Here is a 25,668-nt window from a genome sequence, read left to right as displayed (position 1 = left end):
CCAGTTCTTAGGATCCTGATTTAATATATTTCTCCTTTTCTTTCTGTGAAAAGTATATTCTATTACTAATAACCCTTCTGCTGTTTTCCAAATCACTGTGGTAAAAAGGATCTCCCCAGGTTAAGATAAATGAGTCCAACTATCTGGGATTACAGAAGAAGGCCCAGGCTTGCCTTCTCTTACATGTTACCATTAGGTACAGAATGTAACATGTTACCATTAGGTACAGAATGTGGGGAACCTGCTTGAGATTCTCTCCCTCTTGCTCTTTCTCCAGCCCTTCCTCTACTCCTGATCTCTCTCTCTTTCTCCCAAATAAATAAATAAATGTTCAAAAAATTATAATTAGTTGGAAGAGTACGTTATTTTATGGTACAGGCAACTTCTGACTTAGGATTTTTATGTCGAGACATAGGGTGTGTAAGACAGTGGCTACTCTCTGCAAATTGTGATGCTGTATGTGTCTTATTGATTAAATGATACGGGCATATGGAACCACCTATAAGAGCACTGGTCACAGTGAGCCTTCAATACAAGTTTAGGGTGGTTTACTATAGAATTATAAATAACAAAATGAAAACAAGACAAACAGCTGTGAATACAGAGTTAGAAGATGATGAGGTATTGGATTAGTTAATGTGTTCTCTGGAAAGTAGGATAGTTCTGCAGAACGTCTAGAAACTCCTAAAATGTTGTGCAGCAATTCCTGGTATTTCCTTATTTCTCTGGCTAGTAGTATCCCACTCTTCTGAACTTTAGAATACTCTCTTTCCTGCCAAAAGTGGTCAAAACTTTGCTTTACAGTTTGTTTCTCCCTAATGTAAATGTAGCTACTAATATCTTTCTAGAATTTAATGGGACATATTATTCACTATACAGAATTTATTTGGCTGGAAAAACATCTTCAAAGTGAGTTCTGAATATCCAATAACTAACAAGAGAGACAAAGAAGTACATACTAAGGGATCTGTTTTATCTGTCATTTGTGTATTCTCCTATCTACCCATCTATGTTAAACAGAAATACGTATTTATGTAAATAGATACATATTTATATCTAGAGTTAATAAATATGTATGTTTAGTTTCCAATAATAAGTAGCCTTTAGGAAAAGGAATTCAGCCCTTAATTAATTAAGGGTTCTTTTGGTCACTCTTGCAATGGATTTAAGAAGACACTCATTTTTTTCTGTTCTAACCTGCTACCAGGTACCTTGACAAAATTATACTTCTCAGTTAGGAGCACTATTTCCCCACCATCTCTGCTCCTACTCCAATACTCTGTCACCTACTGGATTAGAGGTTTTCAGAAAGAGTTTGGAGGGTAGAGGGTAGATGTCCATGTTGCTGATTGTTGAGCTTTGTGCCTGAATTTAACCGTACATGAATGAGGCTTCTTGTGAAGGAGATGTAGGAGAGGAAGGTAATACAGTAATACAGTTCCTGTTGTACCTAAATAGTATGTGTTTGAGTATGGCAAAATGGAGACGTAACATTGGACTGCAGCAAAGTACCTATACATTTTGCCTATAACTTTATTTCTCTTTTAGCAGGTAGATGGGAGAAAATATGATTAAAAAGTTTCATGTATAAATAATTGAAACAGGTTATAAAAGTTTGAGTTATTATATTTTTACTGTCTATAGTGTATATTATCTGGAAGCAGAATTCACATAAATCCTGCATATTGCATATCAACTTATCAAATGAATGACAGTCATTTCTCACATTCTGTGAATCTTTTCCAGGAAAATAATGAAACAAAAGAATACTTGCTAAAATCTAGTAAAGTCAGTGGAAAAAAACAAACAATGGAGCTGACACCCACTACTACTTAAAACTCAGTGTTATGACTAGAAAAATTTATGTTGGTAATGTGTATATAATAAGAAAATATTTAAATTACAAATAGTTTACTTTTCATAGTAATGCAGCTTCTCCCAGTAAAATAGAGTGCAATTGAGTGATTGGTGTGTGTGTGTGTGTGTGTGTGTTGTATATTATGTGTAGTCTTTTTTTGTACCTTGGAAGTTCCAGATGACACAATTTTCATCAATATATTGTGCATTTAATGTTATGATAACAAGAATATGTAGGGAGGTACTTTTTAAAAGACATTGTGGAGTGATTATAAACATTTTGTAGCTGATCAGCATCATTTTACCATGGCATATATTCCTCTAAATGCACTCTTTCACCTTCCTTATGTTTCTAGAAATTGAAGAGTACCACAGGAAAGCTGTGTCCCTGTATCATGTGCTGTTTGGGCTTCTGAAGTGTCCGGCAGATTTTTAATCATATGAGGTAAATACTTAATTTATTTTAATTATATTTTCAGGATGAAATGAATTACCATTTTGTGTCTTCAGACTTATTTTCTTTATAACAAGAAGGAAATTAATTTTGTTTTATTTAATCATGCATTTAATTAAGTAGTTCTCCTGGTTTGTGAGCTCCAAAGTGACTGGGGGAAGTAAAGGCATATTAACAATCTACTGTTAGGCTTATACATTTTTCTCTGTAAAACTATTATCTATGTTCTATGTGATATGTTTACAATAGTCTGTATACCATTTTTATTTGCTTAAAGTGATTTTTGTCCTTTTAAATACTATGGTAACATAGTTCAATGTACTAGTTCAAATTTATACATGAAGCATAATAGCATAATGGCTAAACATATTTTCTTTATTATGACATGGATAATAATATTGATATATATATGTATATACATATATATATCACTATTAATTTGAAGTGGAATGAGAGTTATTTCTGGGCTTTTTTTTTCTTTAGTTTTGTCAGGTATAACATTTACACATTCTGTATTTAAAAAAATATATACCTGAAATAATAGAAACTACTTCATAGCTTTTAAGGGGCCTTTCTCTGTGTGGTGTAGGTAATTTTCTTTTCCTTGCAAAAATTTACTAGTTTTTCTACTTTCTCTCTCTCTGCTGGTGGTCATTGATTGATCAAGCATCACAACAAAATTTTATTTTTTATTAGTTTTTAATTTTTTTTTTTGTCAGAGTAAATTGAGACATTGGCAATTGTTACTTTCTGTTCACCACCTAACATTACAGAGAGAGGAATTAAAGATAAATCTTGGCTAGTGTCTGTTTAAAAAGCCCGTATTTAATGCAACTATAGGGAGACATATGGGGTTGTTTGCATATGCACTCATGAAGACCAGAAGTGAAAAAATGAATGTCCTAGAAAAGAAATGGGCCTGCTTCTGTCACTCCTTCACAAATCTATCAGAGAACAGTGATGGCAAGGAAAGAATGCCTTTGTTTATGAACAGTCTACCTAAGTATTAATGGTGGACACACACACACACACACACATACACACACACATCTGAGAGGCTGTTTTGGGCGCCAAGGAAACTGACACTTTCTATACACAGAAATATAGATTTAAATGAAAAAAGAAGTATATTTCAAAGATAAATAAATGGAAGAAAAATTGAATAGGCACAAACTATACTGAATTGGTGAGTTTTTTTTAAATAATAAAGGTATCATTGACCAAATTTAAATCATGAACTGCGTAATGAGGCATATGGCTCACATTTTATGAGGCCCTCCATTATGTTGACTTAGATGAGAAAATAGGGAAGGAGCAGATAGTCGTGTAAAGAGAATTAGGGGAAACTGCTCATTTGCTCAGCACGAAAGTGTGTATCATTCACAGGGCTCTTCCAATCAAAAAGAACATTCAATGGTACTTAAAATATAAATTTAATGTGATTTGAGGACACTGTGAATTATAATTGCTTCTTTGAATATTTCTTAGTATACTTATTCATAGTTATTTTAGCCAGTTTAAGTAATCCTGATAAATTAACCTATATTTTCCACTTGAATTTTGGGAAGTTCTTCAATCTACCCCTGATTGTGAACCCAGAGAACACAGGTTGTCTTTAGATGTACCCAGATGGTAGAGACTGATTTTATTTTTATCAGCAAAAATGTTACACACACTACTAATTTATTAAATGAGTGGAGGTTACTTTTTTTTTGAGTAGAGGTTATTTTAAAACAATATTTTTTTGATTTTGATGAGATTTTTAAGAAACATCAAAGCCATATGGAAACTTTCATTTTTACAAAAATTTAAAGTATGAAATAGAAGCAGAATGAAAGGACAGATCTTATTTCCTCTTAGTTCTTGTTTTAAGAATAAAGCTCACTTTTACTTCCATTTGCAGTCCCCTCTCCCGCTGCCCCCACTCTCACTGGCTCCTTCTCCAGTGCACACAGTCAAGTCTTCATCTAAAGTGATAAAGACAGATTGAATGTTGCCCTGCCCCCCCCCCACAGGTACTGAGCTATTTACCTATTTTTTAATTGTTATTCTTTATTTCCTCTAAATATTTGGTGAGGTTTTAAAATTTATTTTCTCCATTCTAAAGCCATCCGAATATATATATTTTTAAAATGAGTATTAGTAAAGAGCCAGGTCAATTGAAAGGATAATAGAGACATTTTTGTTGTTCAAAAAAAAAGCCATAGACACAGGGATAGAAGTTAAGTGTTATCAGTGTGATGGCAGTGTGTAATTAGAATGTAGATGACACAGAGGGAGAAAAACCATGAGAGACTCTCAACTATTGGAAACAAGCTGGGGTTGCTGGAGGGGAGGTGGGTGGGGGGATTGGTAACTGGGTGATGGGCATTAAGGAGGACACGGGACATGATGAGTGCTCGGTGTTACACGCAACGGATGACTTACTGAACTCTACATCTGATAAAAGAAAGAATGTGAATGACATTACAATAGGTGTACGGAATAGGGAGAATGCTATAAACCAGGTCAGCACTCTGAGTAGAACACCCCTAAAACACTATGACCCGAGTCCAAAGTTGAAGAAGGTTATTGATGAACTGAGGGTAACTGCCCAGAGCAATCCAGCTAATGAGAGAGTCGAAAAGTTTGGAGGAATTTTGTATGCCTTGTTTTGAGAAGAAAAGACTAAGTGTTAAAGATGATAATTTTCTGGAAATAACTTGAATCAGTGTCAGATGGAAGGGAAATTAGTATTTCTAGCTATAACTCTGAAGGAGGTCCTGAGACATTTGGGTCTACTGTGACCCAGTGGGTGAAAAAAATTTTAAAATAATATTAAATGGGATTCATTTAAATAAACAAAATAAACAAAAGCTGTTAAAAAAAATAGAATTTTTCCCCAAACAGAACGGGCTGCTGTAAACAGGGTTAACAGTCTGGCTTCTAGAGATGTCACTCAAAGATGGCTGACTGATCCGCTGCTTCTCACTGGGGATTCATGTACTAATCAGTGTTCCTGAAAGATGAACAGTTTGCATTTCTTTTCATTATTCTGTCATTTCTTTTGTGTGGAGAAATATCCTTTACATACATCATCAGTATTTAATACTAAGTGATCCTTTTTTAATTTCCTGTGTTTTCTTAATTTAAGATGATTTTTATGTGTAAAGAAATTTTATTGAGAAAAATGCTGGAATGGTTCTATTTTAATTCTGCCACTCAGTAGGATATAGATTTGAAGTCAACAGTTTACTCTGTTTTAGTTCAGCTATAAAATAAGAAAGCTAAGCAAATGACCCAAGATTCTTACTAGCTCCAAAAATCTAAGCATTTTATCTATCTGATAGAAGTTGCAAATAGTGTGGCTGAATGTTCCTAGCGGTTATAGTCTTAGGCAGGTGTGCAGTGTTCCTAGGTTCTCACTCACTGCCTCTGTCACTTTGCTAATTTACATGAGGTCTCTGGGGCTTAGTTCACTAGTCTGTGAAAAGAGAATGTGAAACTACTGCTTGTGGTGTGATATTGTCCTCAATGCTCATGTACTAATCATGGTAAGAATGAATGGCTTAACATCAACCATTACAAACTACATGCTTTTCCAATTTACTGACCTTGAATTGGACCCCAACAATTATGTCATTACCTAGAAGCACATTTTACAGCATAAAGTTAAATATTTTAAGGGTATTTTATTTATTATCATTAATGATTTGGGATTATGACTAGGATAAGGTGTTAGCCATTCAGTTAGACTTCTGTTCACATATTAGATGAAACCAGAGTTGTTATTGTTGTTATTGTTATTGTTATTGTTGTTGTTTTCTGAAGAAGTCTAAATGTTGGCTAAAGATATTCTCTTTTGTACTTGTCTGTATAGGCACGTTAGCCGGTTCAGGTAAGTGTTCTGGCTAGGTGTCTTGGCTCCTGAGAAGATGCCAAAATTATGCATGTTTTAAAACCCATGGATATGTCCTTAATTAGTAATACCAAATGTCTGGTCTGTTACTCACCATACATCATAATTCTGCCAACCAATATCAATCAGCAACATAGTGGCAAAATATATAGTGAGGGAAGATTTCCCAAATGACAAGAATCTTTTTCATTCATCAGTAAGCTTCAATTTTATCAATGGAGTAAACAAGACTATTAAAATCTTTGTATTTACTCTGTAAAAGTGCTTTCACTGAACCACAGCTTGAATCAATGCAATCGACTTACACTGATTTGTGTTACAGATGCTAGAAACTCATGCTTACATTTACAGTGGTAATGTCATTCATGGTGTGCTTTTCTTCATCCTTTATGAAGTTTCTCCATTAGGAAGATTATGGGGCATACGTCCAGTCTAAGCACTCCAAATACAGGCTTCTCTCGGAAAATTACTTTTAGCTATTACTCCAGTAGACCACCTAATAGATTTATTTGCCGATGTGTGTAGACTTCTAGGAAGTTCAAAACCAAATCTGTTGCACATGCTCTGGTGAGTAAACAGAATCCAGTGGCGTATTTCTATTGAAAAATGGCTGCTATGGGATCCATTGAGGAACAGGATCTCATCTTTTATTTGGCTCTAGAGTAGATTTGATCAGGTTGCGACCCCAGTTTTCTTTCCAGGGTTTATATTATGGCAGTGTTATGAAGATTGAGAAAAGATAACACTTCATATATAGTTCTTTTTCTACCACCTTTCTGGAGCCATCAAAACACATATTCGTGCATGTGTTCATTCAGTAAACATTTGTGGAGCGCCTACTATGTTCATACGTTACTCACATGTATATGAGGAGATGATATAGAGGAGATCCATATTGTCACTGAACCTATGTTTTAATGGGTGGCATGTACTATAGAGTCCATGAACAATAAAAGTATGTAAAAGAAAGTGTCCAATAATAAGAAGTGCTAGAATAAGTTGAGACCCCCGGGATCTACTTGGATTTGTGTTGTCAGGGAAGACTTTACCAACGGAGGTGACATTTTAAGGAGGGATCTGACTGATAAGAAGGAGCAACCTGTGCATGGTCTGCAGGAAGAGCTTTCAGAGAGGAGGAAGATTGAATTCCCAGGAAGAGGAGATAATCCTTTGGTGGGAGAGACTCCATGAGGTTATGGGATAGTCATCCAATGAATATTTATGCACATAGGAGCCAGTCTACCTTCTCTTCCTTTCAAACTGGAAGGCTGAAATCCTTCTACATGGAGGAGCTCAGCCATCTTTCTTACTAATGCCTCATTCTCCTCCCCCCCCACCTTCTCCTTTTTATCTTATTTCCAATGCTAAGCTGACCCAGGGCTTACCCCTAGGTACTTCCCTCTGACCTATTATTTTCCTTGAAAACCTCCAATCTGATCAAAGTAAAATGGATGATTTGGTCTTAAATTTGGAGTTAGGTAGCAGAGATCTCTCGGGCTTCTAGTTCAGGTCCTGGTTCCAGCCCAGGTGACCATAGTTCTCCATATTGACAGTTAGGTCCCAAACACTATTAATAAGAAAGAGGAACTTTGCCCTCCTTTACTTTTGTTCCTTACAGGTAGCTCTTTAGGATTGACACACATAGCAGCCCTGTTTTCTGAGAAGGGAGACCAACAGATCTGGATTCTCCCATGCATAAGCTAATTGATGTCAAGTAGGTACTAAGATAGCATTATTTTATCTTTTTGATTTTACATTTTTTCTCATTTATTTTGATTTTCATATATTAAAATCCCACGTCCTTTTAAGAATAAAACAGGCTGCAATACACTCTTCCAGTATAAAAATTTCTTATACCTATTTAACAAATATTTCATATTACCTGTTGATTGCCTGTTTGCATCAGTGGATATCACAGTCTTGTCACTCTGAGTAAGGGACTTAAATACCCCAGGCATCCTTACACTTACCAGTTCTGATAGAGTCTCAGGTTGATTCTGCCAGGGATCCTCATCCACTTTTTTGTGCTTCTGTCAACCCTATCCTTGTCCTCATGCATCCTGTGCACATGGTAGTTGATCATTTCATGACTCAACAGTTATCTTCAGTGCATAGCAGATAGGGGAAGGTAAGGGAACTAACATGAAGAATAAACTTTTAATATTTTTTGTGTGTTCTTTCTATGCTCATATGTAATTTCAGTGATCACTGTTTTATTGGAAGAGGTTAAAATGTTATTAATATGTACATTGAATTGGTTTGGCATTTGCTACAAGCCACTGCCACAGGCATGAGGGATAGCTAATCAAAACCCACCTGGAGCTCACCATGCCTGCAGCAGGATCTGTTTGTCACCAAGACGGAGGCTTGAAATGAATCTTAGTTCCTTTTTTCAATCTGACAGATATATTTGTCTGTCCTTTGTTTAGTTCCTCTTCCCAGCTTACAGAAAATAACAGGAAAATAAAATAGTGAATCTCAGAACCCCTACATTTCAATCCTGTATACATAAAGCTCTGTTAGTATTTTTGTACTTCAACTATATGAATACCTCATTTTTCTGAGAAAGGCCCATTTTCATTCAGAATGTTAGAGATTGAAAGCTTTGTCTACTGAGGGATCAATAGTTTCAGTGGTGATGGATCTCAGTGGAAATACGATGACATCATTTTTGTATCAACATTTATGCAACAACTTTTATAGCACTTGTGATGCATGAGCCAGGCACTGTTGTAAGCCCTTTATAATATTTAATTTCCATAATAGCCCAATGAAATGAATTTTATTAGCTCCTTTCTGCAGATGGAGAAACTAGAGATGAGGGGTTTAATAACATCCCCAGGATCACAAAACTCATAAATACAATGTGTTATATAACAAGATATACTTAGCAACTAAGGCCTGCCACAGAAGAATTTTTGAGAGCCCATAAGCACGAGTAAAAATGACCCAGTCATTGAAGAGTGGAAAATGGTCCTTTCTGTGATCTCTCTTCAAAATATCCTATCACTTGATAGGTTCCATGAGGAGGAATATTTCACAGATGGTTAAAAAGTTTATAAATATGAAGTCAAGCCTCTATCAAGAAAACTTGAGAGGAAGTGATAAAAAAGGCATCAATTTCTTTTGCTTGGAGCTTAAATACTTTTGCCACCCCATCTAGAATTTCCCTTCAGAAAGGGAGATAAGTAAGATTAATCTCAGCAGGTCTCTGGGAAACCTATTTGCATTGGGTCTCCCTCTGGACTCTGATTACATTTTGCCCTACTGTTGTGTGACACTTGCATCCTTGGAATCTTTTTATGACTCTGAATTCATGCTGCACATGTGATTTACAATAGCATTAAAAAAGTGCAGCACCTAATTAATTCACCAATCAGCTGTCAGAGCCTGTGATCTTTTCCTGGTTCACTGTCGAGCTCCCTGTGGGAGCACCAGTATTACGAAAGTGCCATTTCCATTATGCTGTATGTGGTGTTAAAGCAGAGGACTAAGTTATGCTGCTTGTTCATGGAAAATATGCCATCCTCATGAGTGCTTTGATGACTTTGTTAAAAATACCTTCTGCCACCCCTGATCTCTTGTTCTCATGAATACTGTGGCTCCACAATACCGCAGGGTTTTCACAGTGGCATAAATTAAGAGACGGGAGATCAGCGTATTTCAGTTTCATACCTGTGTTTTTTTCCCTTGAGTTTTTGTATTTTATCTTAAGAAACGTCATCCCACTTACTTTTTTTGAAATAGCAAATTGAAAATCTATCTTCTCAGACTGTATCATCTTTGAAGACTTTCTTGACTCAAATGTTCCAAAATAAGAACATTTTATACACAGTAGGAATATTCATGGCTACCAAGTATTTCATGGACTTACAAAATTAGAACCATGTGAACATGTTTTATGAGTACTTTCTGAGAGAAACATAGGAAGGAAAGATAATGGTGTTTGTAGAATTGTAGAGTCAAGTTTACTTATGATTAATTATGATTAATAATTATGATTAATGATTGCATGACTGAGTTTTTTTTTTTTTCCCTCCCTGAGTAATAAACTATTCCAAAACTTACTTGCCTAACACAACAATCATTTGATTATTTTTCACAGGTCTCCAGGTCAGTGGGCAGTTTTGGTGATCCTAAGTTTGACTGATTTCAGCTGAGCTTGCTTCTACATATAAGGTCAGCTGCGAATAGGCCAGGAGTGACAGGGGTAGCAAAAAGTATAACAAAGTCATCAACATACTCATGAGGATGGCATATTTTCCATGAACAAGCAGCATAACTTAGTCCTCTGACTCACTTATTTTGCAATTTTGTGACTGAGGCACCAAGAGTGATTGGGCCATATGTCTGTATCATACAATTGATTAGCTTGAGCAAATTTACACAGCAGATGTCAGTTTCAAGACAAAGAATGGAAGCATTGAAGCCAATGCTTAGAATTGGCCCAATGTTGGCTTTTACCTTATTTTGTTGGCCAAAGTGAGTCACAAGGCCACCTTGATAAAAAGGAGTGGACACATAGATTCTACCCCTTGACAAGAGTAATGATGAGGTAACACTACAAAGTGGATATATGAAGGAGAGAGAAAATAGGACAGTTTTGCAATCTGTCACATTTAGCTACCTGACAGAGTTTAATGTCCTATAGAACTGACCTCGGTTTAGTTTTTGCACCATTACCTAATCAAGCTGGTTCCCCAATCAAAACAGTGCTTCTCAATTTGACAGCACAACTTAGCATCACAACAGTAGTACAATATATTCCACATCCATTCAAAATCTTTTATTTCAGGGCCTGGGTGGCTCAGTGGGTTAAGCATCTGCCTTGAGCTCAGGTCATGATCTCAGGGTCCTGGCGTTGAGCCCCGCATTGGGCTCTCTGCTCAGCAGGGAGTCTGCTTCTCCCTCTCCCTCCACCCCTGTTCATGATTTCTCTCTCTCTCTTTCTCTCTTAAATGAATGAATAAAATCCTAAAAAAATATTTTATTTCAGATGTTTCTTTTTTACTTGGTTTTATTGAACAGAGATGGAAAGTATTTAAAATATGTATGAGTTGTAAAATAGACTACAAAATGCATAGCATTTTGCATACCATTCAGTGTAAGAAAAACATTAACATATATTGACGTAACCCATACATCCTTCTTTAATCCAATCTCTTTCCTTGTGCCCTCAGAGATAACCTGTCTTCTGAATTTTATCATCCTTTTGCTTTTCATTATAGTTTTGAGACATATTTCTACCATTTTACATTTTTATGGGGTACATATCTATTTTTTTTAAATTTTACATAAGTGGAATCATACTGCTTATTACTAGAGTTAGCTACTGTTTCAAATTTTGTACTTTAGTTGAAGTATCTAGTCTATTTACACTGATTATGATGCTAATATATTTTATTTGGATCTTCAACATTATTTTAAATTTGTTATTTGTCTACCCATTCTTGTGTTTCTCGATCTATTTCCCAATTATTTTGAATTGATTATTCTCATTTATCTTTCCCTCTATTAGTTTAATACTTCTATTCTCTTTTCTAGTCTTTAATGATTATTTTAGAAATGTAATTATGTGCAGGAAAACTCACTAAAGTGTGAAGTTCAATCTTCACTCTCCTTCTGAACAATATAAGAGCTTGAAATAACAAGTACATCCAGCTTCCTTTAATTTTATAGTAATTTTCATACATTTTACTTCTGTTGCAATATTTAACCCAAATGGCAATTTTATTTTTCTTTCAATATAGATAAATAAAAATACTGCTCGGTGTGTTTGCTTACCATTCCTTCTTGAATATGAGATTTTTCATCTGAGATCTTTTTCTTCTGCCTGAAGAACTACATCTAAGATATCATTTAGTAATTATCTATTGGCAATAAATGCTTAGTTTTTCTTTGTCCATAAATGTCTTTCTTTTTCTTATCACTGAAAGAGTATATAATTCTAGGTTGATAGTTATATTACTTTAGCACATTCTGTCTATTATTATGCTGGCCTTCTAGTGCACATTGTTGCTGTTCAGAAGTCAGTTATCCACCTAATTGCTCTCCGTGAAGATGATCAGTCCTTCTTCTCTACAGCATTTAATATTTTTTCTTTGTCTCTGTTGCCTTTGTAGTCTTAGTGTGGTATATCCAGATATTAAGTTTTTCATATTTATTTGATCTTATTTTATTTTGATCTTAGGGTATTTAATTTTTATGTTGGTGTCTTCCATCAATTCTGGAAAATTCTTAGTTATTATTTATTTATATATTTCCTTTACTCATTTTTCTTTTTCCTTTCTTTCTGGAATCCAGAAGGTAAAAGTGAGCATTCAAACTCTATTCTTATTTGTGTTCTAATGTGTTCCTAATTTTTGGTCTTTGAATTTGGTTTTCTTTAATTGGTTTAAGTTGTGACATAAATTTAGACATATAGAAAGATCCCAAGAAGAGTAATAAGGATTTTCATATACCTTCATCCAGATTTTTCCAGCTGTTATCATTTTACCATATATCCTTTGTCATCTGTCTCTTTCTGAAACATTTAAGGATAACTTGAGTCATAATGCCTCTGAATCATGAAATACTTTATATTTTTTCTAAAAACAAATCACAATATTCATAACCACAGTATAACTCTAAAAATCATATAAATATAGATTTGATTTAGTAATTAATATACATGAATTGTGTTTTTTTTTATCCATTGCTGTGATTACTCTAAAATGTAGTGGCTAGAAACAACAGATCTGTGGAGTGAAGTCCTCAATCAAAAGACATATACTGGCAAATTGGATAAAAACAAAATAAAACAAAAAACAGGATCCTCCCAACTATAGTGTTGTGTACAAGAAACACACTTTAGATTTGAGGATATGTGTAGATTAAAAGTCAAAGATATTCCATGCAAATAGTAACCAAAAGGGAGTAGACAAAATAGATGATGTATCAGACAAAATAGACTATAAGTAAAAATTGCTAAGAGAGACAAAGAAGGACATTATAGATTTATAAAAAGGTCAATTCACCAATAAGTTATAATAAGTATAAAGATAATGTGTAGCAAACATCAGAGCTCCTAAACATCTGAAGCAAACATTGACATAATTGAAGTGAGAAATAGAGAGCTCTACAATAATTTTAGGGGACATGAAAACTGTACTTTCAATAATGAATAAAAAATGAGAGAGAAGATCAATAAGGAAACAGAGGACTTGAATAACACTATAGTCCAGTTGGATTTAATATAAATGTACAGAACACTTCACCCAACATTAGGAAAACACATATTTTTCACATGGGACATTCTCCAGAATAGAACATATGTTAGGTCACAAAACAAATTTGATAAATTTTTAAATATTAAAATAATGCAAAGTATCTTTCCCAATTCCAATAGAATGAGGCTAGATATCAATAGCAGAATGAAAACCGGAAAACCCACAAATATGTAGAAATTAAATGAAATTCTTTTAAACAACCAATGGGTCAAAAAAGAAATCACAAGGAATATTAGAAAATATCCCAAGACAAGTGAAAATTAAAACACAGCAGACCAAAACTTACTGAGCACAGTAAAGACTGTGCTAGCAGTGAACTTTATAGCTACAAATACTGTCATTAAGAAAGAATATCTCAAATCAATAATCTAGCTTTACATCTTAAAGAACAAGAAAAAGAAGATGAAACCAAAACTAGCAAAAGGAAGGAAATTATAAAGATTAGAGCAAATATAAGCAAAATAGAGCAAATGAACAAAACCAAGAATGGGTTCTTTGGAAAGATGGAAAAAATTGACAAAGTGTCAGCTACACTAAGAAAAAAGAGAGGATGTAAATAACTAAATTCAGAAATGAAAGAAGTACATTGTTACCAATTTTATAGAAGTGAAAAGCACTATAAGAGAGTACTATGAAAATTGTATGACAGGAAATTGCACAAACTTGATGAAATAGACAAATTAGAAACACACAACCTACCAAGACTAAATCATAAAGAAATTTTTAAAAATCTGTATAGACCTTAAAAGATTGAATCATTAATCAAACCCTCATGCTGAAAAAGAAAAGTCCAGGACTAGATGGCTTTGCTGGTGTATTCCAGCAAACATTTAAGAAAGAATGAACAATAATGCTTCCCAGGCTCTTCCAGAAAGTTAAAAAGGAAGAAACTTCCAAATTCATCTTACAAAGTCAGAATTACCTTAATAGCAAAGTCAAAGGCACTGCAGAAAAAGAAAACTGCAGACCAATATCTCTAACGGATATTGTTGCAAAAGCTCTCAAGAAAATACCAGCAAACTGAATTCAGTAGTATGATTACAGGATTGTACACCATGACCAGCTAGGATTTATTTCTGGAATGCAAGGATGGTTCAACATACGAAAATCAATCAATGTAATAGATGAACAAAATGAAGGAAAAAGAGTACATGATCATCTCAATTGACACAGAAATTTGACAAAATTAAATACTCTTCCATGATATAAACATTCAATAAACTAGAAATAGACGGAAACTACCTTAGTAGAATAAAAGCCAAAATGAAAAACCCATGTTAACATCCTACAGTGATGAATGATTGAAAGCTTTTCTTTAACATCAGGAACAAGACAAGGATGACAAGCTTTTCCACTTCAATTCAACATTATACTATACATCCTAGCCAGCACAGTTAGGTGAGAAAAATAAGCATATTCAAATTGGAAAAATAAGAGTAAAATTATATTTGTTTACAGATTACATGATCTTATATATAAACATTTCTAAAGATGACACACACATATACACACCTGTTAGAGCTAATAAGTAAATTCAGCAAAGTTGCAGGATACAATCCACATTAAAAAATCAGTTGTGGGGTGCCTGGGTGGCTCAGTGGGTTAAAGCCTCTGCCTTCGGCTCAGGTCGTGATCCCAGCGTCCTGAGATTGAGCCCCGCATAGGGCTCAATCCCAGCGTCCTGGGATCGAGCCCCGCATAGGGCTCTCTGCTCAGCACAGAGCCTGCTTCCCTTCATCTCTCTCTGCCTGCTTTTCTGCCTACCTGTGATCTTTTCTGTCAAATAAATAAATAAAATCTTTAAAACAAATCAGTTGCATTTCTATACACTAACAATGAATAATCAGAAAAGGTAATTTAAAAGTAAATTCAGGGCGCCTGGGTGGCTCAGTGGGTTAAAGCCTCTGCCTTTGGCTCAGGTCATGATCTCAGGGTCCTGGGATCGAGCCCCACATTGGGCTCTCTGCTCAGCGGGGAGCCTGTTTCCTCTTCTCTCTGCCTCCCTCTCTGCCTACTCGTGATCTCTGTCTGTCAAATAAATAAATAAGAATCTTTAAAAAAAAAATAAAAGCAATTTCTTTTATAATATTATCAAAAGAATAAAATACTCTGTCATAAACTTAATCAAGGAGACAAATGGCTTGTACCTGGAAAACTAGAAGATACTGCTGAAAATGATTAAGCAATATACAAATAAATGGGCATTCTTTGTTCATGTTATGTTATATTTTATTTTTTAAAGATTTTGTTTATTTGACAGAGAGAGAGAGAGACAGCAAGAGAGGGAACACAAACTGGTGGAATGGGAGGGGAGAAGCAGGCTTTCTGCTGAGCAGGGATCCCGATGTGAGGCTTGATCCTAGACCTGAGCCGAAGGTAGATGCTTAATGACGAGCCACCCAGGTGCTCCTACATTATATTATTTAGATATCAGTACTACTCAAGTAAATTTACAATTTCTGTGAAATACCTATCAACAATGTTTTTTGCAAAAATCAAAAAATATATCCTAAAATTAATGTGGAATCCCAAGGGACCATGAATAGGCAAAATAGTTTTGAAAAAAAAAGATAGGAAGTCTCATTATTCCTGATTTCAGAATTTATTATAATGCTATAGCAATCAAAACAGTGTGGTATTAGTATAAAGTGACATGTAGACCAGTAGACTAGAATGGAGAGTCCAGAAAGAAGTCCACACATATGGTCTAATGCTTTTCGACAAGAGTGCCATGACCATTCTCTGGGGAAATATAGCCTTTTCAACTAATGATCTTTGGAAAACTGGATATCCATATGCAAAAGAATGTGGTGGGATTCTGATCTTACACCATATGCAAAAAAAAAAAAAAAAAAAATTCGTATGGACCAAAGACCTAAATATAAGAGCTAAAGCTATAAAACTCAAAGAAAACATAAGAGCTTCACAACATTGCATTTGTCAATGATTTCTTGAATATGACACCAAAAGCATAGCTAACAAATTAAAAAACAGGTAAACTGACTACATTAAAAAATAAAATCTTTTGTGTATCAAAGAATACTATTAGCATAATTTGAAGCAAGGACAGAAGGCGGTATTTTTACAGCCATGTTCATAGAAGCATTAGTCACAATAGCCAAAGTAGAAGCAACCCAAGTTTCCATCAGTGGATGAGCTAGTAAACAAAATGTAGTATGCACAGAAAATGGAATATTATTCAGCCTTAGGATGAAAGGAAATTCTGACATATGTTACAGCATGGATGAATTTTAAAGACATTATGCCAAGTAAAATAAACCAGACATAAAGAACATATGATTCCACTTATTAAAAAGTAGTCAGATTCATAGAGACAAAACTAAATGGTGATTGTCAGGGTCTTGGGGTGGAAGAAATGGAGAGTTATTGCTTAATGGGTGCAGTTTCAGTTTTGCAGATGAGAACAGTTCTGTAGGTGGTAGTGATGGCAGCACAAAAAATCTGAATGTACTTAACACCACTGAACTGTACACTTAGAATGGTTTAAATGGTAATTTTTACATTATGCATATAATACCACAATTAAACAAATTGAATATAAACCAAACCAAACCAAAGGCAAAACACTTATGGGTCAGGCATCAGGCGTGACTTAGCTGGATGGGTTTGGATCAAAGTATCTATGTGTTTGTTGCCAAGCACATAATTAAAGCACATTTAAATAAATGCCAAGCAGTCATTTAAAGATCACTTGGGCTTGGTGATGCATTTCCAAAAATTACACATGCACCTATGTTCCTCACTATGTGGACCTCACCATCGAGTTCCTTGATGTCTTCATGATATGGTGGCTGTCTTCCTCAGTGAGTAGTCTACGAGAGAGCAGTAGGAAGCCATGGTGCCTTTTCAGTCTTACACATGGCATCCTTCTATTTCTACCACACGCTGTTTGTTAAAAGTGAGTCTGACTATAGCTGCTACTCAAGGAGAGAGGAATTAGGCGAGGGCATCAAAGATTTGTGGACATATCTTTAAAGCCCCACGGATGTGATTCAAATTTTGCTCCTTGTCCCCGTGATTCCATTTATAGCAATAGTAAGTATAAGATCCCATGTCTTTTTAGTGTCCTTTACTCTTAGTCTTTGTCTTTCAGAAGAGTACAGCCAGTTTTTCTGTAGATTGCCTCTTGGTTTGGATGTCTGGTATTTCCTCATGGTTAGATTCAGTTATACATTTTGGGAGGAATATTACGAAGGTAATATTCTCACTGCACCACACAAGGGAGCCCATGGTGACTTTTCTCGTGCTGGTGGTTTAATTTTAATCATTTGGTAGGTTGGTGACTGCTGGTTTCTCGATCATATAATTACTATAGTTTCATTTCGGATTAGTAAAAGGACTTTGAAATCCCTGTTTTGTTTTGTTTTGTTTTGTTTTCTCTTTTTGATCAGGTTGATGCTTTGAGACTGGGAATATTGTCCTCCTACTACTCATTGAACTTGAACCCACTTGCTTTAGCATAAAATCTTTAAAATTTCATGCCAGATCATTAATGCATTTTAAAAATGCTTCATTTTGTGTTTTAATATATTAGGTTGTCTTCAGCATGAGAATCAGTTAGGATCTGTTTCACCAACTGCTAGAAATCAATACAATGTTTCCTATTTTGATCCCCATTTTCACAGCTAATATTAAATCCTTTTCCTAATTCTCAAAGCTTTGGCTATTGTCCCTAGACATTCTGGTTACTAATCACTTATTAAAAATGGGATGTACTCTCCTCTCATTATTCATACATTTTGGCTCCCCAACATATCTAAAACACATTATGGATTGAGTTTATAGATTACTCTGAATGTTCTCCTAATAGTAACTCAGTAAGTTTGATCACTATTAAGTTATAATATATTCACATAGCCAAAAAAATGCCCAATAGTAACATTAAATAATAGTAATCATGTGCTTGCCATATTTCAACCTTCCAGATGCATTTACAAGTATTAATTCACTTAATCTTCCTAATGTCTTATGAAGTGGATACCATTATTATCCCTATTTTACTGATGAGAAAGCAAATAATGTCAAAGCTGTGAGTCAGATCCAGGCCACCTGTCTCCAGAGGCGGTACTATTATTGGACACTACTGCCAGGAAGAGGATTGCTTCCTGAAGAGCTGTGAGATATTTGTATACCTCTATCTGGATGTGAATTCTCCACGGCAAGAGAGGCTGGAGTTAGAAAGGAACATAAAAATCATTCCCCTTTTCCCCAAGCTGAAGAAACTGAAGCTTGAAAAAGTCAGCTTATTTACTATTAAGGGATAAAGATGAGGCAAAATTTAGGTCTCCAGATACCCAATCAATCCAGTTCACTTTCCATCATATCATACTGTAAATGTCTGGTAAAATGAAAATAAATACCCTACACTCAACTATTTCACCAGGGGCAATGATAGAACTCAACATTGTCAATTTCAAAGTTGAATTCTAAAATGAATATGCTAGATAAGCTATACATTAATTAAACATGAACTGCTTTTGCTTGCTTTCTTAGAACATAAAAGGGCTTTGGGGAAATGATTCGGATGACCCATGCATTTTTGCACAGATAATCTGGTTAGTTCAAACTTTTTCTCTTTTCTTAAGCAAATATATTTGACATAATTTCTCACTTGCTTAAAAGTAATCTTTGTAAATGCAGTTTTTGAACATGCTCTGGAAAAAGTCTTTCCTGGTTACCAAGTAAATAAAGTACGCAGCTATAAAGAGGAACCATTATGTACATATCCACTCAGCAAAATATTTAAGTTATAGTATTTAATTTTGGCATGAGAAACTGATAAACTCACAGAGTGTGGCAGCAGTGTTCATTGACATGACACTTTGACTTCCATGGATTGATTGCGTTATTTTTTGTTATAATGATGTTTATAATATGTAGATTTTTATTATTTTAGTAATGCCTCCATATTTAGAGGCTTCTTTATGATACTTAAAAAAGAGGGACAGTCAAAATCTTAAAAAAATGAGCATATCATGTACTCTTATGGATCAGAAGGGGAACCAACCATTCAGAACACAGAGGAGCCACAAACAATGCCAGACAGTGTATACCAGGTAGACTGGAGGTCTCACGTACATTGTGGAGGTGTGAAAATAAAGATGCTCTTGCATTTTACTCTCTTATTTGTGTTGTGTTGATATTCTGGTGTGGATCTTTTCTTCTCATTGTTAATCTCCCGCTGGCAGCAAAAATATACTCGAAAGGGAAATACATCATAAAAACACAGATTATAGACAGAATGGTGATCATTGTTATGGGTTTATTGGATTTTTATATCTTATGGTGAAGGGTATCTCAGTATCCCTCTTTGTCCAAGCACAGGGGAAGAATTTACATTTCCTTTTCCCTTACTTTTTTTTTTTTTTTTTAGATTTTATTTATTTATTTATTTATTTGAGAGCGATAAGGTGTGTTTGCATGCAAGTGGGGGGTGGGGCAGATGGAGAGAATCCCAAGCAGACGCCCCACTGAGCACTGAGCCCGACCCTGAGCTCAATCCCATAAACTTGAGATCATGACCTGAGCCGAAACCAAGAGTCAGATGTTTAACTGACCGAGCCACTCAGGCACCCCTCCATTCCCTTACTCTTAGGTTGGGCCATGTGGCTGTTAGCATTAAGGAGATATGAGGAGAAGCAATTGAATGAAACACTTTTAAGCATAGCATTTAATTACAAGATCTTCCAGAGTTTCTTTTCTTGCTAAGGTGACTGAAAAGGCCTTTTACTCTAGGTAGTTCAGTCACAAGATAAGGAAGCCTCCATAAGCTTGGAAATCCGAGTGATTTGTAAAGCAGTCCCACATGGAATTTCCACATGGGATATATAGCATTAGTGAGAAATAATCTTCAACTTCGGTAGGGCACTGAGATTTGGGGTTTGTTTGTAACAATGCCCCGGCTAATACATGTTCTATCGAGTGGTTAACAAATAATGTGTGTACTAAAGAATTAAACTCCTTCTTAAAATTACTTAAATAATTTTGAAGTTCATTAAAAAACATAGATAATATAATAATCCTTCTAGTTTTAACTTGAGTTTTACTATATCTTTATTATCAATTCAATTAACACAATTCCCCTCCTAAATGTAGTACATATCCTAACACTGATAGTCCAATCTTCACATTTGGTGTTCTCATTATGAAGCTTGTGACCCTAATTCTAAAATATTATGATTGTTGTCTCAAGGATTTTGTAAGTAAAGAATCAACTGTTCCTTCTCTTTCTCCATTCTCCTTTTCTTCATAAATGAATGCCTTTAATCTGCCTGAGTAACTGCTTCTTTCCTTTTTTTTCTGGACTTTCAGGAACATGCTTTAATAGATTAAAAAAAAAAAAAAGCCAAAGTCCTCGTCTGGAGAACCGACACATTTTGTGTTTTAAAATTATTTTTTTTCGGGGCGCCTTCCTCTCTCGCTCTTTGCCTGCATCTCTGCCTACTTGTGATCTCTCTCTGTCAAATAAATAAAATAAAATAAATAAATTTTAAAAATCGGATTTTTTTTTAAAGATTTTATTTATTTGACACACAGAGAGAGGGAGATCACAAGTAGGCAGAGAAGCAGGCAGACAGAGAGGGGTAAGCAGGCTTCCCGCCGAGCAGAGAGCCCGATGTGGGGCTCAATCCCAGGACCCTGAGATCATGACCTGTGGCTTAACCCACTGAGCCACCCAGGCGCCCCTGTGTTTTATAATTCGGATAGGTCTGTAAAAAGCAGCAAGATGTGATTTTGAAGGAATCTCCCCTCATCATTTGAGAATAAGAGTTCATTGCCAAGTATATAACACGATCCATAAAGATTGGAAATTCAGGGATTTCTTCTATCTCTGTGGTAGTTCATTCCTTTGAGTCTCAGAAGCACTGTGAGCCCTAAACTAGACTTATGGAATCTGACAGAAAGAAACAAAACAACTGAAATAATGTGGGCTTCAATAGTGTCAAGCTTCATTTTTTGGTAGGATTTTTGAACTTTTAAGAAATGCCAACCCAGTGGTTGGTGTTTTGTAAATGAAAAAAGAGCCACAAACAATAGTCTATGAAATATTTTGACTTACTGTAATTCAGTAAATTATTTTTAAGAAACTGTGTCCTAAATAATATCCTACCCTGGGAGGAGGAAGGTGAAATATACAAAGATTAAACATGTTACTGTGCTTACAGAATAGTAAAGAAAAAGAACATATACAGAAATTATTATTGTGTAAGAGAAGATATACTAGGAATGAAGTCCTATGATAATAAAATACAAAGAAAGTTTAATTAAAATAAAAAAGTCAAGCTGAGGGCTAATTGACTTCCAGGTAACTTTGGAAGACTGGACTTTTCATACAAATAAATAAAGAAGTTAAAGAATACATTGTGTGTAAAGCACATAAACCAGAAAGGATTGGATATGGTCTGGGGATGGTGAATTGTTAGAGATTGGGGAGGCTGGCGAATTGAATAGATGTGTCTGTGTGGAGAGGGATAAACCCAGAGATATAGAATGGAAGCTCTTAGCACATGAGTTTACTTTGAGGCCAAATGAGAGAAACGCGTTATAAATTTTAGAATGGAGAACAGAAGTGATGTAAAGGCCCTTTAATTTTTGGAAAATAAGTTTTATGAGCGTACAATATATTAATAAGGTTATGTAAATTCTCACTGGCCTTAAGTCTCCCTACCAGGACATTTTTGCATCAGGGAGTAGTGAGTGGGACCTGATGAACTGGGACAAGCCCTCAGAGAGCTCTGGTGAGAAAGGTGGGTGGCTTCCACAGAACACATTTACCATCTTCTTTTCTTACTTTTATTACAGGTGAGCATGGTAGAGCAGGGTACAATCAGCAGTGGTTCCCCGAGTGGTCTCACTGGGACTCAGGCCGAAGCAGACAATCAATTCTAGGCTAGTGCTGCCATTTATTAATCATGTGACCCTGGTGCAGTCAGTCTCTAAGCCTATTAAACTCCCTGCCTTGCCCTGCACAAAAAGCACTATAACAATATACCCTGTGTGAGCAAGTTATGTCCACGGGTGACTCATCAAGACATTATGGGGAAACTGCTAAAGAACAAGTCAGAGTAGTCCTCCTTTGTACTAACCTGTGATTGCCAAATACATCCCATTAGCCCAGCCTTCAAAAACAGACTGGTAAGCCCCATCTCCCCCGTAAAAAAAAACAATTTAAAAGCTATTATTTGCTTTCCCCCAAAAGATTAGTATTAAGAGAATTATACAGTACCAGTGACAACCATGGATAGGGAAAATGTAACTCCTATTATTAAATATATGTATATGCCAGTTGGTGTGTTTGTTTGTTTTTTGAAGTCAAACAGAAGGGGCTCATTGAATAGGCAAAAGCAGAGAAAAGAAAACAACCAGAGAAGTGGAAATGTCAATGAAATAAAAATTTCAGCAGAAAACAAGACCTCAGAGTCACAACAGAAGCCCAGAGAATTTGCAAAATTGCTGAAGAAAACATTGATCTTTCTGCAGGGCTCTGGCTAGTAGGGTGGAGTAAACTTTATTTAAATCTCAGATCTCAAAGGTAACCTCATCTGATAGGGGGATTTCATTCTGCCTTGGGGAGCTCCAAATTGCTAGAAGATGGAAGGAAGGGTTAGTCAAGTCCCAGTGCTATGCAACCAGTACTACGTTTGTGAGTTTGGAGGATTAAATGTGGCACTAATCAGCAAACATTGTAGCTGAGTTCTCTGAATGGCAGGCTAACAAGCAACCCAATCTACCCTCTCTGGTTAGGAAAGGGAAAATAGCCCATGGGTTTGCAGACTCTTCGAGAAAACTCCAGTCATGTCAGTTTAGAATGATTTCTGTATGTTTTGTTTGGAGAGGTGCAATCCTAGTACTCCAGGGCAATTCTGAGGGTCTCCAATTTTCCTTTTTCCTCCTTTTTTAAAAAATTTCCTTATAATCTTCCTGTCAAGTCATCTCTCGGACTTGTAATATAACTAGCTTCTTAGTAGGACTGTTCCCAGTAAATTCACTTCAGCTTTCAACACTCCCGCCATGGCTGCTGCCGTCGGCAGGGCTTCGCCTCTACTGCTCTTGATGCCCAGTTCACCCACTGACCAGACTCACAGATAACAGGAAACTCTTGACTCTGTCTTCCCAGGGCTGCCACAGGAGCTGCTCTGCCTGTCTGCTGTCTTCCTTTGGCCTTCCAATTTAGGTTTTGTTTTACTGTTTGCTTCACATTTTGTAGAACATACTGATATCTTGGTTTGTTGGCTGGTTGGTTCTCCACTGCCACACTGAACTTTCTCGTTCCTCACATTCCCAATCCACTAGTTACTTTATAGCTTTCACAATTTCTTAACCACTTCTGTTCTGCAGGAGTTAAGGCAGAATGGGAGTTGTTTTTTGTTTTTGTTTTTGGTTTTTTAAAAGATTTTATTTATTTATTTGACAGAGAAAGAGATCACAAGTAGGCAGAAAGCAGGCAGGGGTAGGGGGTGCAGGAAGCAGACTCCCTGCTGAGCGGAGAACCTGACACAGGGCTCGATCCCAGGACCCTGACATCATGAGCCAAGCTGAAGGCAGAGGCTTAACCCACTGAGCCACCCAGGTGCCCCAGAATGGGAGATATTAAAAGAGAATTTAAATTGGTTTTTACTGATTTCAGTAGTCCCACATGATATAGGAGGTTTTGACCTATTTGTGAAGTGGTTGTTTTTCCCCCCCCCTTTTGGAAAGAAAACATTGCTTCCATCGTTAGGACCCCCAAACAAAACTAAATGGTCACTTAGTTTGGAGCAGTGGACTTCCAGTTTCTGCCACATCTTAGATGAGTTACTTACATTAAGTTACTGAACACCTATAACCTCCGGGTTTTTCCTATAACATCTGAATCTTAGAATTGTTCACAATGTAATGAGATAATCTGAAGTGAAAGCAACCTTGTTGAGACACTCTAGCCATTACTATAGCTATTCCTTGTACTCACACTACTGTTACTGTTTTACTATTTGGCGTCTATGCTACTGCTCCTTCTCAAAGGTTCCCATTTGCTACAGGAGTGCTTTTTAGCAACCATTTGCTGTGTCTTAAATACACTGCAGAAAGTAAGTGTGCTTTGCTTGGACTGTAAAGACAGGCAGGCAAGTTGCAAAAGGCTAGAACCATGTGGCTTGTCCTACACATGACACAGTCTGTTCATGCCAGTGTGTTTCTTTATAGATTCTGTATATATAATAAATGTATGCACACACACTTGCATGCATGTATTTGTGTTTTTGTTCTTATTTTTATTTTTTATGTGAGAGATGATCTAAGGAGTGGACAGTATTGTGCTAAAGGTACCAAAGATTTGGAGGATGTAATCATTCTACTGTACTGTCAGAAAGAGGACAATTGGTTTTCTTTTAATTTGTTAAAAAATGAAGATAAATGAAAATTAAAATCAAACAACATAACATTTTTAGAGAATAATTATAAACTACCTGTCAGAAAAATTTAGTTGCCTCACTCATGAGTTACTTAAGTAATTATTATTGGATTTAATGTGTAAATAATAGTGTGTTTCAGATTTTCATTAGGCCCATAGGATTCTCTGGACCATATAAGCTGCTTACGAAATGTTCCTTAAGTGAAGGTCTACCTTATGAAAATGCATTGGCCATTTCTTAGAGCAATGAAACGAATGGGCAGTCTTGAGGTTGTGATTTTAAGTTTTATTAATTTAAATTTTATGTCAAGATAATTAGCATGGAAAAATGCTATCCTGCCTCATAAAAGATCTGGAGCAATGATAGAGGTAGACTCACATGTTAAATGGATTATATATTGTGGTTTTGTTGTTGTTGTTGTTGTTTTACGAAGTATCATCTGGACTGGATTTATGAAAAGTTTCCTTGCCTTCTCATAGAAACCAGCCTTCCCATCTTTATGTTTGAGAATTATAAATGACTGTCATCCTTCTAGTGGAGTTTTGCAGGTATCATTTTGTGTTTTAGATATAATCCAGGGTACTGCTCACTCCGTCTTGCCTTAAGCTCAGGCATTTCACATCTGCATTTCTATTCTTGTGAAGTCCTCTGTTTAGAGTACATGTTTCTACATCTTGGCCTCATTTTATTTAAATACTCTGCTGTGGTTGATTAACCACAAGCTATATAAGCAGTAAAAAAGAAAGAAAAAAAGAACTTCATACAGAATTATTGTCAATA

At 35.7% G+C, this 25,668-nt stretch overlaps 1 long non-coding RNA gene across 1 annotated transcript in view; it reads left to right on the top strand.

Moving 5' to 3' along the window:
• The window catches only part of LOC309846004, an 853,728-nt gene that overhangs the window by 467,820 nt on the left and 360,240 nt on the right, over positions 1-25,668 (top strand). Inside the window, exon 3 of the long non-coding RNA XR_014301672.1 lies at positions 2,214-2,302. This is a non-coding gene — a long non-coding RNA (uncharacterized lncRNA). The remainder of the gene's footprint in view (positions 1-2,213; positions 2,303-25,668) is intronic.

The sequence above is a fragment of the Mustela nivalis genome, assembly GCF_964662115.1.
Source record: "Mustela nivalis genome assembly, chromosome: 13".
NCBI lineage: Eukaryota > Metazoa > Chordata > Mammalia > Carnivora > Mustelidae > Mustela > Mustela nivalis.
Note: the sequence above shows the minus strand (reverse complement) of the source record. Positions and strands in the feature narration are given on the sequence as shown.